This window comes from Microtus pennsylvanicus, chromosome 7 (assembly GCF_037038515.1).
Source record: "Microtus pennsylvanicus isolate mMicPen1 chromosome 7, mMicPen1.hap1, whole genome shotgun sequence".
Taxonomy (NCBI): Eukaryota; Metazoa; Chordata; class Mammalia; order Rodentia; family Cricetidae; genus Microtus; species Microtus pennsylvanicus.
The window spans coordinates 19978128-19997722 of record NC_134585.1 but is presented as its reverse complement, the minus strand read 5'-3'; the positions used below and the strand labels follow the sequence as shown (position 1 = coordinate 19997722).

At 40.6% G+C, this 19595-nt stretch overlaps 1 protein-coding gene across 4 annotated transcripts in view; it reads left to right on the top strand.

Moving 5' to 3' along the window:
- Positions 1–19595, top strand: part of Ctnna3 (catenin alpha 3) — a 1278003-nt gene that overhangs the window by 644570 nt on the left and 613838 nt on the right. The window lies entirely within an intron of this gene.

Below are 19595 nucleotides of genomic sequence, written 5' to 3'. Positions count from 1 at the left end.
ACCACGTAGATTAGCTGGAGGGATTTTGCCACAAGACAAGAGTTGGGGTTTACATAAATGTTTTCCAAGTTCAAGAAATATGGTCCCACTGTAGTAGAAATGTGGTTGTGTCCGGGGACTTGGGAATAAACACAGAGAGGAAAGAAAGAAAACATAATCACTCCAGGCACTTTGTCAGTTAACAAACGGACTTCCCGCCCTTGTTTCTTCAGTAGAATATATAACATTTGCAGGCTCTTCGCTAATTCCACTTATTTTCTTCTTGAAATCGTGTCAGCAGAGTGTAAAACTGAACAGTCAGTTTATTCTTCACACATTTCAAGCTTGTAAATACAAACGGAAAGTAATTATGAGGGGAAAGAAAATGGTGGTAATAAAAAGCTACATAGATTATATGTGGACTGGGTTAAGGGGCGGGTCTCCTGGTACAGTGATGTTCAAGACGTCCTTCTCAGTTTAATTTATTTTATCACTTGTGACCTCAAAACCTATATGCTTTAGGATATAGCTGGAGTTTTATCCATCCATCCATCCATCCATCCATCCATCCATCCATCCATCCACCAACCCATCCTTCCATCCATCTGTCTTTCCATCCATCCATTCACCGATCCATAATACTTGTTTTTTCCCTCTGCTCTCCTCTAAATCTGCAATGATATTTTATTTTGATGTATGGCATTTCACCAGCTCTTTCAAGTAAAGGGTGGGTGCTGTTAAAAGCCTAAAAATTGAAGCATTTCATCTGCGGTTTGTGGGCCTCCTCGATGTTTTCATATTAATTTAGCATGTGTCTTATGTATCTTTGAACATGAGGCCTGCTTCTCGTTCACCTAGGTTTTTCAGAAATCCACCTCTGTCTAGATAATTGTTGTGGCTGCTCAGTATTAAAATGTACTGGTGTTGTTAGATGGAAATGCTACCAGAAGGTGAGTGGGACAATTTGATCTTCGGTGACTCAAAATCCCAAATTTGCTCGTGTATTACTGTATATGTGACTAATAACTCAGGAAGGATCCATGCTCAATATAACCCTGTTAGGGAGCAAGGTCAAGCATGCGATCCCCATATGGAGAATAAATAGAAATGCTTTTTTTTAATGTTGTTGCAGAAATATTTGTATGCTGACATATCAGCAGATGTGTCCTGTGGCAAAATCAGTGTAACAGTAGCTCCCAACAAAGATGTTACAATAAAACAAAATGTAGGAAATACTCATAAGCATCTATAAGATGCATGGCACATTGTAAGAGAGAGAAAGTGAGTCCAGGATATGACTTTGCAGGGAAAGTACTAACTGTGAAAGTGTGAGGAGCTGAGTTTGGACCCCCAGGATCTATACAATGCTGGGTGCCACCACCCAGGAGCTCTCAGAATCTGCCTCGTTAACTCCCCAGTTCCAGTAACAGTCTAGATGAGACAGTGAGATCCAGGGCTAGCGAGGGACTCTGCCTCAATAGATATGGTGGAGGGCAGTGGAGGACGACATGCCAACAGCAACCTCTGACTGTGACATGGGCATGCTCAAATGAGATATCTGCATATGTATAATTCAATATCTGACTACACAGAAATAAAACAAAACAAAAAATAATAATGAAGGAGAAGGTGTACTCCTATGGCTAATAAAGCTTCAGTGTATATGACTCAGTTCTCTCTCCTATATAATATAAAGAGCAATATTCTATCTCGATGTTGCTCCTAAGGCAGATAGAATGCCTACACAGAAATTATGCCTGTACATGCTTCCTGGTAGATCCTGGGAAGTTGGCCAAATATTATTTATACAAGTTTAAGTTAAAACTCTCCATAAGCCAGTTCCATAGTAGGAATTTCAGCAAACAAAAATCCTAAAATTGTGGATTTGATGCCCACTATTGATAAATTACAATTGTTATTTTAATATTAGTTCTATCAATAACTATCTTCTAATTTGGTTGGCCTCCTATCCTCTTTCTGTATTTGTAACATGGGATGATTTCTGTGCATATTTACTAAGTTTCCTCTCTCTGTCTCTCTCTCTGTCTCTCTCTGTGTCTCTCTCTCTCTCTGTCTCTCTCTCTTTCTCTCGCTCTCAGAATTATCTGCCTTCTGATGAAAGCTCTAGATGAAAACCATCCAATGCACTGCTGGGCATCTGACCAGTGCAGGGCTGGGCAGGAGCAATCCATTTGCTCTGAACCACTGCTGGTCCAGGTGTAGCCATGGGCCTGCCATGTCAACACCTGGTTTTAGAAGAAACTGTGAATGTCACGCTCCACTAGAGCAGACACCCAGAATCAGAAGGTGCCTTCCTGTGGAGAAATCTGCAAGGCGCAGCTTGAAAAGTAGTGTTTAGGACCTTAAAGACTAAAACAGTGCTTTGTCTGAATTATTATTATCTGATACTGAACCCACACTGAAATCCATAAAGAGTGAGAAGAGGCATTAAGATGACAGTTGTTCTTATAATTTCTGATCCAAAATACTCTGTCACCTCAATTTCTAATCAGACACAGAATACCTACATTTTTTTTAAAAAAATAAATCCTTTCTTAGAGCTAAATGATGAAGAATATTATGAACATTTCCAGGAGACAATTACATCAGCATATGGAAGCTTACAGTTACACATGTGGCTGGCAAAGTAAATTCCAGAGGTAAATGTGTCAATTTTTATTTTATAATTGATGAGTGTAATGGTGTAGTCTTTTAAAAGGATATTCCTTAAAGGCTTGTGCAAAAGAATTGTGAGTTTGAGGTCTGTCAAGGCTACATGATTATTAAGACATTGACTGAAAACAAAATTAAAATTAAATTAACCAGATAGTCCTGTTTAGAAGTATTTTTAGGCTTATGAATTATGCTCTATCTTCTAAGTTAAATTTTATATGTTTCCCAGTCATATTTGTTAAGCATGTATAAGGTATTTCAGTCTCTCTCTCTCTCTCTCTCTCTCTCTCTCTCTCTCTCTCTCTCTCTCTCTCACACACACACACACACACACACACACACTCACACACACACACAGAGTTATGCTCCTTGATAATATAGAATTTTTCTCAGACTATCGCTTGCTTTGACAAGAAACTTCACTAGGTATATTAAGTACCAATATTCTCATAAAAAATTCCCAATGTCCTTATAAAACAAGTAATTAATTCAATCCATACTCAATAGGCAATTATAGAATTTATACATGTCAAGTGTATGCTAGGTACTGAGGACAGAAAAGAATAAAATCAATCCTCTTCTCTTGTAGCATTGTGGTTGAGCTACATTAGCCAATTCATCATAGAGATTATCTAATTATATAAACTGTAATAAGCGCTTGTAAGAGGGCCTGGGAAGTGTTCTTGGAAGAAACGGCATTGGGAGTGAGACTAGAAAGATAAGGAGGGGAAACCCAGGACAAGATGGTAGGAAATGAACAATAGAAAGGGAATTTTATTTTGAGGGTGGACAAAGCTAGGCAGAGAGGGGGTGATGACATCTTTAAGCACACGGCTGAAGCATGAAGAGCGGGCCCTAGATGGAACAGAGGTCAAATCAGTATGAACTGTAGCATGACATAAGGACTTGAGTCCATGTTTAAAATCTTTCAAAGGGAATTCATTGATGTTCTTACAGAGAGAGCCATGACACAGACACAAATTTTTATTATTCGTTTGTTTTAAGATTGCATTGCCTGTGCAGTGGAGAATGCACTGGGTAGAGTTGTCAGATGGGGTAGGTTCCAAATAAAGAAGTTAGAGAGTTATGACAAAATCCTGGTGTCTGAATGGCTGTTCTGCTCAGTTGGGGAAGCTTTCCCGAAAGGAGAGCCCCAAGACTCAGGAGAACACACAATGGTACGTGGTTTGGGCACGCACAAAAGTCTCAGGATATTCAGCAAGGGCATTTATTGTCTTTCTTGTTTATGTGCCTGACAAAGCAACATGCGCAAGGAGGATTTATTGTGTTTCAGTTCAAGAACACACTCCATTACGGCAGGGGAGGCATGGTTTCAGGAGCTGAAGGCAGCTGCTCACATCAATCCCACTGTCAGAACCAGGGAGCAACGCATGTTCATGCCGTCTTCTTGCCATGTGATCTGGGATAGCAGCTTATGACACAGTGCTTTTTTGCTTCAGTTAATCTAATCTAGATCATCCCTCAAGATGTGCCCAGAAGGTAACCCCATCTAGATAATTCCTTAGCGATATCCCCAGATTTGCATCCTAGGAGAGTCTAGATCCAGTCAAGTTGACAATCGAGATCAACCATTCCAGAAAGTTTCAAAATAAAAATAAAAAGAAAACAGCCTCTAAGTTTATAAACATAGTAAACAGTTCTCTAGGAGAGGAGGAGTCTCTTTCATGGAGCTGCCAGCCATTTGAGCAGGGAGTTCCAGAGATGCGGTTTTCATGAATCCTCCTCACTCTTGCTTTTCAGTGACGCTGCTCCCTTCCAGTCATGGTGCTCTTGAAAGTAGCCCCTTACTCACACTGCTGTGATTAGCCCCAGGAAACCTTTTGGCTCACCATGCTAATATTGGCTGGAATGGTTCCTCTGGTCTCTTGTGGTGCTCTCTGGGTGTAAATGTGTGTTTGCTCATGGTTCCCCAGCCGTGGGATGCAAGACACTGAAGGGAATATTAAAGGCGAACGCAACCAAAGAAGTTGCAGGCGTGCGAACTGAGATGTTGATAAGCACCTGGGTAAGAATAAAGAAGCTAGGGTGATATTTCTGGAGGACCCGAATTCAGCTTGACCAGCCACATGGGTGCTCACAATAGTTTGTAACTCCCATTCCGTGGGTAACTTCTTCTGGCCACTTGTATTTTTACCTACACTGTGGCTACCGCTACACACACACACACACAAACACACACACACACACACACACTGCAGAATTATGCATACAAGAAAACATTCATAAAAACAAAAATGAAAATTAACGAAATTTTCTTAAAAGAGAACAAATGTTCTCTAAGCCTAAATATTGAGTAAAAGAAGATGTTCAATTTATAAAATGGTAGGAAAAATGTATCCAATTTAACAATTGTAATAAGTAACACACTTATCTATAAAGGGTCTACCTAAATTAAACATATGATTATGACATTTGATTTTTAATAATGAAATATTTAATAAAGTGCTAAATAGTTCCCTTTGATGAGAGCGTAGATTCAATAGTGCCTATCTGTAATTATCTTGCAACCCCAAATATTATCCTTTTAAAGTGGTTGCACGCTTGGATGATCCAGGTTCACATATTATTGACTGACACTTCTGTCTAATTGGATACAAGAGATCCAAGAAAGGCAAGCATCCCATCTAACTCATGCTGACTTGGAGGATGCTGGTGTCTGACAGCTAGAAGTTTACCTTAGCAATATGGATCTTCAAGTGCAGGGTTTGGATTTCTCTGCTATTCCTGACCTGCGGTTTCCTTGTTGTGTGATGCCAAATATGTACTTGCTGCTCTATTCTTTGAGGCTGGTCCTGTTTCTCTGAGGTTGACACGAAGAGGAATTAACTCTCTCAGTTTTCTGACAGCAGACGTTGAAAGGGGACCATCTCTGCCTCTAATGTCGTGGCTTCTCTAGAACACACTGCAAGAAATAATACAGGCATCAGCGAGTTTCATTTTTAATTCAGGCTCCTATTACTTGATATTTATAGGCCATTCCTAATTCTGAGGCCAGAATTTATGACTTGCTCTGGCGATTATCATCACAGTTATCCACTGCGACTGGACTGGGCTTCATTGTGTGCCTCCTGCCACTGTATCAATCTTCCCTGACACCTGAAACCCTTATAGAGCATCACATTGAAATCACCAGGCCCAGACAGGCTTGGACCGTGAGTTCCAAAGTTTGAAGTTTACCTCCCTGGGGTAGGCAGACTAGTACCCACCATCCAGGTGATGGAGAAACGGACCCTCAGGAAAGAGAGGAGCAGGAAGTACACAAACACAACTCTAACTTGTATGTTTCCAGGGCTTTTGGATTCAGTCTGATGCTATTCTTTATCAAATTTAGCTCTGGATCTTGTTTAGTGCTAAGTAATAAAGAGACGGGTGTTTCATGACAAAGAAACCCAGAAACCTCTTCAGTATACATAAGAAAAAGTGGTGGCAGTCTCTTCTTTGGGATCATGATCATGATAAATGCATTTCAAACATGCTCATAAATGTCCCATCTGCCCATATTAACCCAGCTTCAGCAGTGCATGTCTGCAATTACCCAGCATCCATCCCCAAATGTTAAGTTTTAAAAATGGCCATTGTGATGATTAATTTGGGTTGTTAACTTAACACAATCTAACCTAAGAAGAGTCTCTCAGGACTGTCTGGGTGAGGTTGGCCCGTGGGCAGGTCTTTGGGGATTTCCCTGACATGGTATGGAAGAAGCAGCCTAAAAGTGGGTGGCACCTGCTTCCGGACCCTGGACTGTATTACAGTAGAGAATCCCAGGTTAGCACTAAACATACACAACAAATTCACTCTTCCCTGCTCTTGAGTGTGACCAAATGTTCCAGGTTCCTGCCAACTTGACTGCCCTGCCACAGTGGACGGTAGCCTGGAATTGTGGGTGGCAAATGTGTCCTCCAAGTTGCATCTTATCACACCAACAGAGATGAATCCGGGGCAGTTGTGTAACCACCGTTCACACCTAATTGACCCACACTCCCTTACAGACAGGTCCAAAAGTCAAAAAAGCTGTACATCACATCCAAATAACCCCAGCCCAGGAAGTCTTGGTGGTGTATGAATTCCACATGTCTGTTGTTTTTATTGACTAGACACACTGTTTACTTTTGCTTCTCAGATACGTGAGTGTTCTCCAGGCTCTCTTCCTTAGCATTAATTAAAGCTTACTGAAGGACTTTCGAAATCTCTGCACATTGATTTTCTGTAGAGGAATCACTCAATAAATCTTCATTTATTGTTGCCCATGTCTGCTCCCCATGCCGTAGATCAAGGGCTGTCTCATTTTCCGTCTTGCTGATTGGACTGGAGACAGGACTATCTTTAGTCGCCCGTGCCACCTTAACTGTATGCTTCAGTCGTGGCTTGTCACTTGCCCCTTTATCAAAAGTAGAATAGTAGTTCTGATCCAGGGTGACTCTGGACACCGTGGTGATGGGACATCTCATACTCTCAGAGGCCACATAGGATTTAGCCAAGACCTGGGAGTGGTCAAGCATAGCTATTGCTTGGGGTCCGAGGATAAAGAACAGCATAGTTCATGAGGAAGGGGAGTTGCAAGCATTCAGAATATAGTGAGCTGATCCTGCTCCCCTTGGATCCTAAAGCGGCATATTAGGACCAGTTTGCCTTCAAATGGGATTGCTCAGATCAGCTCAGGACTGTTTCCCAGAGCATGGGACTGGCCATTCTGAATATCTGGGATACAAGGACAACTTGAGTCCAGACCCAGGACAGTGTTCTGTCTGCAGTGGGAGGATAAAGTACTGCTTACACTTGTCAAAGCACAGTCTCCAATTAATCCCCAGTGGTCAGGACACAGTAGCATCAGGGTGTGGGTGGTACTTTCCCTGAAAGTTAGGGGATAACAGCATTTCAACTTGAAGATGCTGAAGCTGGGGATGGCTCACCAGGCGGAGGTGGTTCAAGAGCAGCAAATCCTTGAGGACTGGGACATGCTCTGGCTGCTCCCCTCCATCCAAGGACACTCTCCAGCAGCAGTTCCTGTTTCAAGATGGTGTAGTGCAGTAGCAACATCAGCCACAGCAGAGGATCCTGTGCTGCCCCCCTTCCTAGACATACAGTTGGATAGATTCAGCAGCACACTGAGGTAGACATAGTGTCAGCGAGGACTGTGTAGGTCCCTAGTGGTGGGGACTGCAAACGTCCAAGGTCGTGGTGAGGCTGCTGACATCTTTGTTACTTATTCCTAGACTGCAGGATCTCTCCTGGTTTTAAGTTGGTTTAAACTGGTAAGCTGTGGGGATGGCATGGAAGAGGGGGAGGGTTCCCTTCTTGCTTCTGTGATATTATCCCAGATGTCCGTGTTCTTCAAGGTTCCCGGTGCTCTAACATGCCCCTTTAGCTATTTTCAGCAAACATATGAAATTGTTTTTTTTGTGTGTGTGTGTGTGTGTGTGTGTGTGTGTGTGTGTGTGTGGACTTTAAAGTTTAGAATGCAGCTCTGTGGAGTCTGGAGCAACACACTAAATAGACTTGAATGCCCCTGTAGTCCTTTTGATTGACTGAAATGAGTTCCTTTCTCATACCTGTACTCTACATATTTTATAAAAACCCTTTTTTCTTTTCTACTTTTCTTTCCCAATAACACATGCCGCGCACCATGCACTGCGCCTCGGTGTCTGCGCTAGATGAGCTATTACCCAGTTTGAGAGTTTCGGGCAAGGGGGCTGGAGGTTAAAATACACAGGCACACACAGACAGAGAGACAGCGACACGGGTCATCCTTGAAATCCCCAAGAATGCCCCCTTTATTGTGTTCAAAGGCAGATTATATAGAGATAGCCATGCCCTAGCCAAACCCACCAGAAACCACTCTCCTGCCATCGCCATCAGGAACTCCTGAAGGTCTCATGCTCAGAGCAGCTGTAGGCACTCAGATCAGGGGATTACAAGAAATTCAGGATCGGAGGTCTCACTGCTCCCAAGAAACACGCAATTAACTTGTGAGATTCTTCTAGGGGTAGCTTCACATTCAGAGCTTCATAAAATGGCCTCCCAAGCTCTCTGGGAGTTTGCCACACTCCTCCCTACCTTTGTAGATTTCTGAAACCTTACTACACACCTTCTGGACTCTCCAACTTTTAGATTTCATGTTCCTGCTGAACCTGTACAGTATTAGAAAAGTCAAATTCACCTTGTAGCTTGAGATATAGTCTGCTGCCTTAGGCCACAGTTTTGTTGCCAAAGTTAGGGAAACATTGACCCGGGCAACTGATTTCCAATAGTGCCTCCTGAGGCTATATTTTGTTCTTTCTTCAAATGAATATTTTCAAATCAGCTTTAATTTTGTATTCTGGAACTTTCCATGAGATATTTCTCTCCTCAAGGCACCTTTATTGCACTGTCAACAGAGGACACAGTGTTCTTCCTTAACAGTAGTCATCTCTTCAACAATTACCTCCATGTTGTCTTCACCAGTACAGGCCAAAACGTTAGCCAGGTTTCCCTCCTTTACTCACCAAAGTGCACTGTTTTCTTCCACATGTGGACTCTCCTTTCCTGTAAACCTGAGCAAGTAGGATCATATCTGCCTGTGCTACAAACAGTGTGGCCTTGAAACTCATCCACCAAACAAACTAGTCCATTATTTACATTCATTCTCACTAGGATTTTCAGGCCATGGGTAGAACGTAGCCTGGAGCTTTGACAGAAAGCTACATGAATGGCCTGTGGTTCTCCTCCCAGTGGAGTTCTAGTTCTCCACCAAAAGACAATAAACAAATTCTATTGCCTACCCTTTTATTGACATTACGATATCCCTAACTCTTACCAGAATGGCTCAGTAAACCTTATTTGTAGCACTAATGTTTCTCTAGCCTGAAGCTCCGAACTCTTCCATGTTCTGCCTGAAACCATAGCAACGGTCCTACCTCTTGATATTATATTTCTGTCTTAATTATTTTTTTAATATTGCTCTGAAAAAATACCCAACAGAAATTATTTAAATGAGTGTCTTAGTTAAAATTTCTATTGCTATGAAGAGACATGATGACCATGGCCACTCTTATAAAAAAAAACCACTTAATTGGCAGTAGCCCACTGACAGTTTAGAGTTTCAGTCCACAGTCATCATGGTGGGTCATGGTGGCTTGCATGCAGACATGGTGCTGGAGAAGTAAATTAGAGTCCTACATCTTGAAGATAACAGGAACTAGACTGTCTCAATTAGAGTATCTTGAGCACAGGAGACCTCAAAGTTCAACCTAACTGTGACACACTTCCTCAAATAAGGCTATACTCCTAATAGCGCCATTACCTATGGGAGCCATTTTCTGTCAAACCAACACAAGAAGGCAGGTTTTATTTCAGTTCATGGCTTGAGAATGTGTGGTGGTCCTGAATAGTAGTGAAGGAAGGTGTGTGTGTGAATAATTCACATCTATGGTGGTAGGACCTTGCCCATATCTCAGTAGACCAGGAAACAAAGAACTTAGCTTGGAAATTGGTCCAGGCTGTATGTCATTGCCTGTACCCAAGTGACCCACATATGCCAGTTAACCCTCAACTTCTAAAGATTCCACCAGACCCCTAAATCACAACACCTCCTGGGAATCTAGATTTCAAACATATGAGGCAGCATGGGACCATTTCACATTCAAACCATAACACATGCTTTCTAAGCGAACCTAGAAATACCTTATCCCACTGATGAATGTAAGAGTAAGGATAACAGCAGTAATCTGGGAAATCTTCTGTCCATTTAATTTTCCAAAATATCTTCATCAGACTTCATACATTTTTTAAAAAATTGTGTCATTATGATCGATAATGTGACATTTCATCAGTAGATATACTGTTGACTTTTATCATATCTTTTGAAAACTTAGTATGGTTAAATACATCAACATGTGATTCTGTATATTTATCTTAGTTCTAATCTTTAAAAAATTCTTATTGGGTGTGTGTGTGTGTAAAGGTGGCTTTATGATGTATGTTAGATCATATGCTGTAGTCCATGTAAAGAGGGCAGAAAATATCTCTGAGGTGTCAGTTTTCTTCTGTTATCTTTATGTGGATCCTGGAGGTGGAACTACACCCTTTGCATGCATATCTTTGTTATTTAGTTAGGGCTACAATTTTTAAATGAAATGAAGTTAAATTACAAACTGAAAACAGTGTATAGAATTTGGAAGTAGAATACTGAGGTAATAATTTTGGAGGATGAACCATTGATAATTCTGAAGTTCTACCCTTTTCTATCAGATGACACTAAGCTACATACTGTTCATGAGTTTTTTCTATTTATGAACGCGTCAACTTTTATAAAACATGATACATTCAACAGGCAAGAGAACTTGCTGTAAAATACACTTATGTACTTTATTATAGAGAAAACTATTACCTGCTGATTTATCTTGAAGGAAACGTTTCCATATGCCAAGTTTCTTTGAAGTGGAGGCTATCTTTATAGAACTTCTCTACAGTCTGTGTTTTCCTACATCCTTCAAGTTATGACCTTAAAAAGACTAAATGAGGATAGCAGTGATGGAAAAATATGTTTGTCAGTAAATATCAATCCATTATAGTAGTGATTGGATATCAAAATGCAAGCTTGTCTGTAGGACACAGACTAACGTTGATGATAAGGTAGCAGCGTGATTAATGTGAATCTGCCTTAGATTTCATGTATACAGGATGTGGAAGTACTCTGTTAGACAACTGATAATTCAGACTTCATAAAGTCCTCTGCTGGCTAAGGTTTGACATACTTAATATTACTTAAAGAGTCTAGGAACTGAAAAATGGGGTAAAAGACTTAGAAATCAGGAGTGATAGCAGAGGTAAAGATGTGTGACAAAATCAATGGTGCTGTGTTTGTCTACCTCCCAACGCACAGCATATATAGGAAGATGGCTAGGAATCACCTTTCTGTGTAAAGACGAAAAGTTATGTATTTGGCTTTTGCTTATCTTTTACAGTGATAAACCATATCACTGTTTATTAGACTCTAGTAATGGTTTTGCATATTGTAGAAAACGTGCCATAGTATCTCAGAATAATTGACAGTCTTAGCTCTGGTGCCTTTCCATTTTCTTCCTGATCGTCACAGCTAATCCTGTAGGGAGAGGCACACTGTCCCCGAGGCTCTCTGCTGGGATCAGGCACCTAAACCCAGAGGATCTCTAAAATGAGCCAGACCTCATTATGAGATGTACGTTGACATCTTGTGATGATGACTCAGTAAAGGCATTTGGGAACCTGAAATGTCGGTATAGACAGGATATACAGTTTAACCTCTAGTCGCTATTATGTGAACTTTGGTCTAGTTAAATAAATATTGATTTCCCATTGATGATTTCATAATGTTCAAGGGTTGACATCTTTTTGTGCCAAAATCGCTTCAACCTTCCTGGTGATCACAAGCAAACTTTCCTTCAGTGGATCAGGAGAGTATTGTACATATCCACTTGTTCATCTAGCTGTCCAAATACACTTATAAAATTCAAAGCTGAGTATGGTAGTACTTGCCCATAATCCTTGTACTCAGGATGCGGAGACAGTAGGATCTAAGTTTGAAGCTTGCATGATTCATATAGCAAGACCATGTGTTAAACAGCTAAACACAAGTCCCTCCCACAAATATCTTGCTAAAATGAACAAATTGAGGGCTAATTATGTTCATACTTTGATGGAGATCTAGTTGGGACTAAAATGGTTTTAGAAATCTACCTTAGATGACTGCTAATAATAAATTTATTAAACAGAAGTCATGAAAAAGTTACTGATTTACATTCTCTTTGTACACTACCTCATTTCATTCTCAACTACCCCACAGTGTAGTTGTGGTTATCTTTGCCCTGCAGATGAACAGTCTAAAGCTCAGCTTGTGGTTACCTTGTTCATGATCAATTTTAAGATCAATTTAATATTATTTTTGCAGTGCCAGGGATTGAACCAACCCATTAATGATATTTTAAATGTAGCACATTTAAACTGGTAGAAAATATCTCGAACACTCTAAGAAAAATAAGTTAATGCAGAATTTCTATTTGTTTTTGTTGTAAATTGACATGGTAAATTTTTATTTTTCATTCCATTGGTCCTTCATATTATATGCTTACTCTAATAAATTAGAAACAGCAGTAAAGGAAGTACTCACATCTCTTGGGACTGGCAGGTTTCCCATTATTTTGCTATGCCCAATGAGATCATTTTAGGTTACTACAAAATATAAAAGAAATGATAGAAACTTTAACATAAGAAGTGTAAAATCTCTTGGGAAACAGATGTTCTTTTGGATAAATATGATTATCTCTATCTTTGTATTTTCACCATGTGAGTCTTGTAAAAACCCTTAGGAAACTGTCAATGTGTGTTCTGTCTCTGGATGTTGTCCTTAGTCTTTAGAAAACCTTCGGTTTTGAGATATCATTAGATACTTTGAGGTATATATTTTATAATGTTTAAGTTGAACCTCAAATATTTATCTTTTTATGGTAAGAATATTCACAATTCTTTTTTCTAGCTTTTTGAAGTATGACTCTATTAGTTTCTGGATTTACTCTACTGTGTAATAACATACCAAAGATTCTTAAATCCATCTAACTATAACTTAGAACCCATTGATTAACCTTGCCTATCTTTCTCTTCCTCTCATTCACCCCTGACACTGGAAACCAGCATTCAATACTGTGTATTCTCTTAATTTGCTTATTAATCAATTCTTTCCCTTATTTTGAGAGATGGTTTAGGCATACTGGCAACCTTTGTACTTCATTTATTTATTTTTGAGTGTGTATATATGGATATGTGAACAGCGTATGTATGAGGGGTCTTGGTGTTAACAATGGGCATCCTTTCTTGATTTATTTAGTTTGTAATTGTGTGTGTGTGTGTGTGCACATGTGTGATGTGTGAACACATGCACATGTGTGTGGGCATGAGGTACCCATGGAGTTTGGAAGAGGGCATTGGATCACCTGGAGTTGAGGGTCACAGGCAGTGGTCAGCTGTCCTCTTCAGTACTGGAAACTGATCTTGGATTTTCATAACTGCTGATGTATGTTTCCATCATTCTGCCTCACAGGCTGACTAGCCAATAAACTTCTAAGATCTGTCTATCACTGAACTCACTAGGATTGGGTTACGGGCAAATGGCCTGGCCATCTTCCCAGCCCTATTGTCTACTTTTAAATAGGGCTAGTTTGGTATTTCTGTTGAGATTTTTGTTGTTATTACTTATATCTTCTGGTATTAGCTCCTTGTCGAAAGTATAGTTTCAGGCAATTTTGATTTTTGTTTTCTGTGCTTTGAAGAGCTCTTTCAAAGAGTCTTTATCCCTTTACTGCCCCAAAGCCCCCCCCCCCCCCCCACCTGGTTTCTTCTACCAGTTTCTTGGTCTCACTCTATACAGTTACTTTTAATAGTTAAGCTATTTCAAATGTCAGAGTTGATATTTGGTTTGTTTTACGTTTATTTCCATCTCACCGTGCTTGCTTCAGGAAGATTATTCAGCGTGCCCAGCTTAGGCGTCTTCCTTACATGATGCGGCGCGCCGGGAGTCTGAGAGAGGAGGTTTCATTTTGCATGCTTGTCTATTTGTATATCTCTCATGCCTAAAAAATGTAGCCCAGAATCTGTTCCCTCTACTATTTGTTAAGCATAAAATATTTTTAAAGCTATTTCTACAGAGAAGAACTAAGTTTAAGGGCATCATATTTCATATTCACCATGAAATAAAGATTTCACACTAAAAGGGAAATGTTTCTTTTACAAAGCTTGAGGGAAAATGGCATACATAAAAAATCAAAACCTAACAGAACAACAACAAAAGTATTTTTTCCTGCTGTTTAAATTATATCCAGGGATCCTCTACATTAATACATTCATTTGATTATGAATTTGAGAAATTGATGCTAAATTCCTCATTTCTAGTATTTGGGGCTCATTTTTTTTTCCGGGGTGAATCTCATGACCATCATTTTCAATTGTCTCATTTTATTTATGCTGTTTCAAGTTTACATTACATGTCTCAACACATTTTCAGTGATTGTTTATACAAGAAACTGTTTAATTAAAAGCATACTGTTCTAGCCGGGCAGTGGTGGCACTCACCTTTAATCCCAGCACTAACAGGGCAGAGGCAGGCGGATCTCTGTGAGTTTGAGGCCAGCCTGGTCTACAAGTGCTAATTCCAGGACAGGCTCCAAAGCTACAGAGAAACCTTGTCTTAAAACAAGCAAGCAAACAGAAAAGCATACCATTCTGTAATTTTTGGAAAAACAGTGATCCTGTTATAGAATTTGAAAGCCATATTGGAATATAAGAATATTTAGTGGCAAACCTTCTTGTTTTGAAACTGAGCACAGCAATGTTATGGGATTTGTTGACAACTTATAGCTTTACTTCTGTATTATCCAATAACTTTTGAACACTCACCATGTGCAAGCATTGTTTATGCTATGAGCACCAAAACACATGCAGGACCGACCTGGAGGATGGAAACGGCTTCCTGAGTGATACAGCCAAGTAGCAACTACTCGATTCTCGTTACTGAGACGAGCATACTTGTGCTGACCAGATTCTCCTCTTTAGATGATCACTTCAGTTCGTAGCCCCCTCCCTCTCCCAGCCACTCATCACGGGATAACAGCATGGATTGCTGTCTTCCTTTCACCTGCCAGCATCTGCCAGTCCCTATCCTACCTCGTTTACTCAAGCAGAACCCTGAGTTCATCACTTTCCTTTATCCTGACCATCACTGGATTCATTTCAACACATCTCATCCCTCTTAGAGCCTTTGGCCGTGACCATCTAATTCTAATTCTGTCTGTGTTCTGATGTCCTCACATCCACTGTGCAGACTCCAGCCCCTTTGATATAATGGCCTGACTGTTTCACTCACTTGATTAAATTGTATGACTCTCAGTTGTCTGTAGGACCAATTTCATTTCTTAGTGTGTCAAAAGCCAATAGGTCAAACTTCACACTTTTTATGCTAGTTGTCAAATATTCCTGAAGATCCTGGCCTTTGATCAAGCTGCCCTTCCACTCCCCATGTCCTTTGCTCCTGTCTTTACTTGCCTGACTCCCAGATATTCTTCAGTGCTCCTTTATCACTTCCTTGGGAGTCCTTCCTTCCCCTCGGCTTAATGAGAGTGCTATCCAATCAATCTCCAGATTGTCTTCGATGTTTTTTTTTCTTTTTTCTTTTTTTATTAAATGCTGTGTCTGTGTTTATGTCTTCTGCTGAGGAAGACAGGGTGTTGAAGGTGTTGCTGTACCTTGTCCGGTGTCTGTCACAGAGTAGATCATAAAGATTTATTGATTATGTTAGTCTGTTTATTATACCACATGCTAGTTTAAAATCCCAAGAAATATAAGAAAGGGTGATGGACGACAATGAGTAATATCAGCTGAGAAGATCCCCAAACATTCTCCTTAAAATGTAGTAATTGATATAACTCGAAAGATGTCTGAACATAGCGGACAATGAGGAATACTGAGAACTCAAGAACAATCGCAGTGGGTTTTTGATCCTACTGCACGTACTGGCTTTGGGGGAGCCTAGGCAGTTTGGATGCTCACCTTAGGAGACCTGGATAGAGGTGGGCGGTCCTTGGGCCTCCCACAGGTCAGGGAACCCTGATTGCTCTTTGAGCAGATGAGGGAGGGGGACTTGATCGGGGGAGGGGGAGGGAAATGGGAGGCGGTTGCGGGGAGGAGGCAGAAATCCTTAATAAATAAATAAATTAAAAAAAAGAAAGATGTCCGCACTGAGAAAAACAGGAGTTCAGAAGGGAAAGGGTTTCTCATAAGCAGAACTCCAGATTGTGGCTGCACTGTCTAGAACAAAGGACCCATCAAGAAGTCCCATCAGCTGTTATGAGTAAATCCAAGATTAAGTCCTTGTAAGGTCTTAGACACCAAGATGACGGGTTTGTTGTGAACTTCATCAGCAATGGGGACAGAGGGAAGAGTTTTAAAACAAAGAGCAGGTGTAATTAAATCCCAGCTTTTTCTACTCAGTCTGAGTCGCTTGACGATTGACAGCTTGGTTTACTGCCTGGGTGCTCTCTAGTATATTGGCTTGTCATTTAAAGACCCCTGCATGAAACAAAAAGGAAGCATTTACCATAGCACTATTCTGCAAGTCCTTCTGAAGTCAGGAACATGTTCCATATCCTAACCATGTTTTACTGAATAAACCATGTTCAGGATTGATTTCTCCAACAAAGTCTCTTTTTATGGGAAGTTTATTTACATTCATTGACAGGAATGTGTGGTTTTTCCCCCGTCCAGCTTCGATCCTTGCCGTGTTTCCAAGCGTCTCTCTCTCCCTGATGCTCTCTGAAAGCCAACCCTTTCCATTAACAGGGCTGTGCGGACTTAATGATGGATCCTGCCACGGCTTCTTTAGAGGGACGTCTTCTCCTCTGAGCACTTGGTGGTAGGCAAGTCCTCACTGTTATCTATGGTTGTGTTTTAATATCCTGCCCTGTCCATCCATCTCTCATCTCAGAACACAGGGCTTGCCTTTCACCCTCGCTCATTGCTGGATGATTTGTTAAGGCTTTGAAAACAGAAGGAATGAGGTGCTTTTAAACAGGACAGGGCTATTTCTCCTTGCTTTATTTATTTTTATGCCATGCAAAAGGAATAAAGAGGTATAAAATGGCTCAACTGAAGCCAAATAAATCTGGATAAATAGAGCAAGAACCCAATAAAAACCCGGGGGGTGAGAAGGAAGAAAAGTATCGGGGATGGGAGATAAAAGGAAGGAATAAAAAAGAAAATCTAATAAGTCCTACAGCATTAAGGTCTATTTATTATTACCCAGGGAACAAAGTGCCTTTGACCCAATGAAATATTTTAAAGTAGGGTTAAGCTCTGGGTGAAAATTAGGAAGTCATTTTTAAATGTATCCTTTATTGTACCTTCTCACGCTTCCACCTCCGGTCATCCTCTGTTAAAGCTTTGTCTGTGCGGCGAGGTCCAGGGAGGCCTACATCTTTCACTTGTTCTGATGAATCACAGGACAGAGGCTTTTGAGATTTCACAGCCAACATGGCAGGAGTCTCTCATATCATTCCTTATGCCAGGGCAGGGGGTGAGAGGGCGTGGGGCTCTCTTTGTCCTAACTCCTGCCCATTTGGGGTGATTGCTGCCTTCATGAAATGGAAAAAAAAGATGTAACCAAGAGCTAATAATGCACAAAACTAGAGAATAAAGGCTAGGCTCTTTAGGTAAAATTAGAAAGTGGGTTTAGGCCCGTTGTAGATCTGTTTATGCCATTGCTTTATGTAACCCTGAATTAATGCTTCACGATTCTCTATTGCTAAAGACTGCTTACCTAGAGCCGTTAAAGTAATCACAAGTTTTATTTGAACACATGCTCAAGAATCATTTTGGTATCAAGAACTTTTTTTTTCTCAGTTAAATGACCCAACACCAATATGTCCTACTATGCTTTCCTTCATTCCTCTCTTCTTTTACTATGGACAGTTTCAAACATATGCACCTTTGAAAATGAAAATCTCTTTTACTTTTCTGTGTGTTTATGAAGGTGTACATGTGTGTACATGCAGATGCCAGCAGACAGTCTCCGCTGTTGTTCCTTAGGCACTATTCATGTCAATGAGTAGAACCTAGTAGATACAGCCCCATGGGTGATAAGTATCCTGCAGAGTATTGCATGCTCCCAAGTGATGGCCGTTTTTTCACATCTGATGCTGAGAAAAATCCATGTGTAACTGTGGTTAAGAGGATTCCAGCTATTGCTGATTGGGCTGAGTGCTAAACTCCGAGTTCATCATTACCTTTCTGGCTTGTTATGGTGCTCTAATTAAACCATGTTGCACTTTGAATGAAGCTGCTAATTTATGTATAGTCATCAAACCTGTTCAATAACTCCCTTGCAAGTAATTATTGCAAGGGTACTGGGAAGGCATAGAGATGAAAGGGGCCTGTTGGAAAATGCCAGTGAGCAAGAAGAGCTCACTTGTGATTGTGGGAGAATTGTTTCGAGGGGTATATTGCATTAAAGGACCTTCTTGTGAAACCATTGAGGAACAGCAAGGGTTTTTAACAGGTGTCTATGTGTAAGAATTGGGAAAAGACATAGAAAGCCTTGGGAATGTGGCCCTTCAGAGAGTAGTGTTTGAGAAGATGGCAGGAGAACCAGGCGCATCTATTGAGTACAGCAGATGATCTTGATTTTGTTGTTGTTATTAAGACATGGTACTACTTGAAGGTGTCGGTTTTTTCAGTGAGGCTGGCCTAGGGAGGGAATGGAATGATGTACTGCCTTGTCCCTACTGTGCTACAGGGTCTCTTTTCATTGACTCCATTCTGGAAGCTCAGCGAGCAGCTGCTGATTTTCAAGGTCTCCTCTCAGAACCTTTTGCAGTTTATTAATTTAAAGGCAGCAGCAATTTTCCTAGAGGTGAGAGCCATAATGATTTTTTCCAATCTCTTTGCTGGGAGCTATCCTTGAGAATGTAGGATTAGATTCAACCCGGTTGTCTCCCTCAACAAGAATATGTAGAAAATGTCAACCAAGGTGATTCTCTGTGTGTTGAGAAGTCCAAGGCTTAGGTTAAAGGATGTAACGGAGAGGACTGTTCCGCTTACAGAATGAAAACGTGTTGCACAAATTATCTCAAGGAGCCAAAAGCAGCATCCAGTTCTCACCTAAAACAATTTGTTCTTGGAATATTGTCAGCTAAAATTGTGGTCAACTTTTGCAAATTGTATGAATTTGCACTGCATATTTTATTTAGTGTTTAGCAAAACTCCAATATGGCTCTGCATAACTTACACAATACACCAAGAAGATGACTTCAGAAACTCCCACGGAAGTTGACAAATCGGGCATCTAATGCTTTTAAGCTAATTGCGTGCTTAGCAGTTAAGGAGCTGACTTGTTAAGAATGAAGATCAGAGTTTTGTCAAGACAA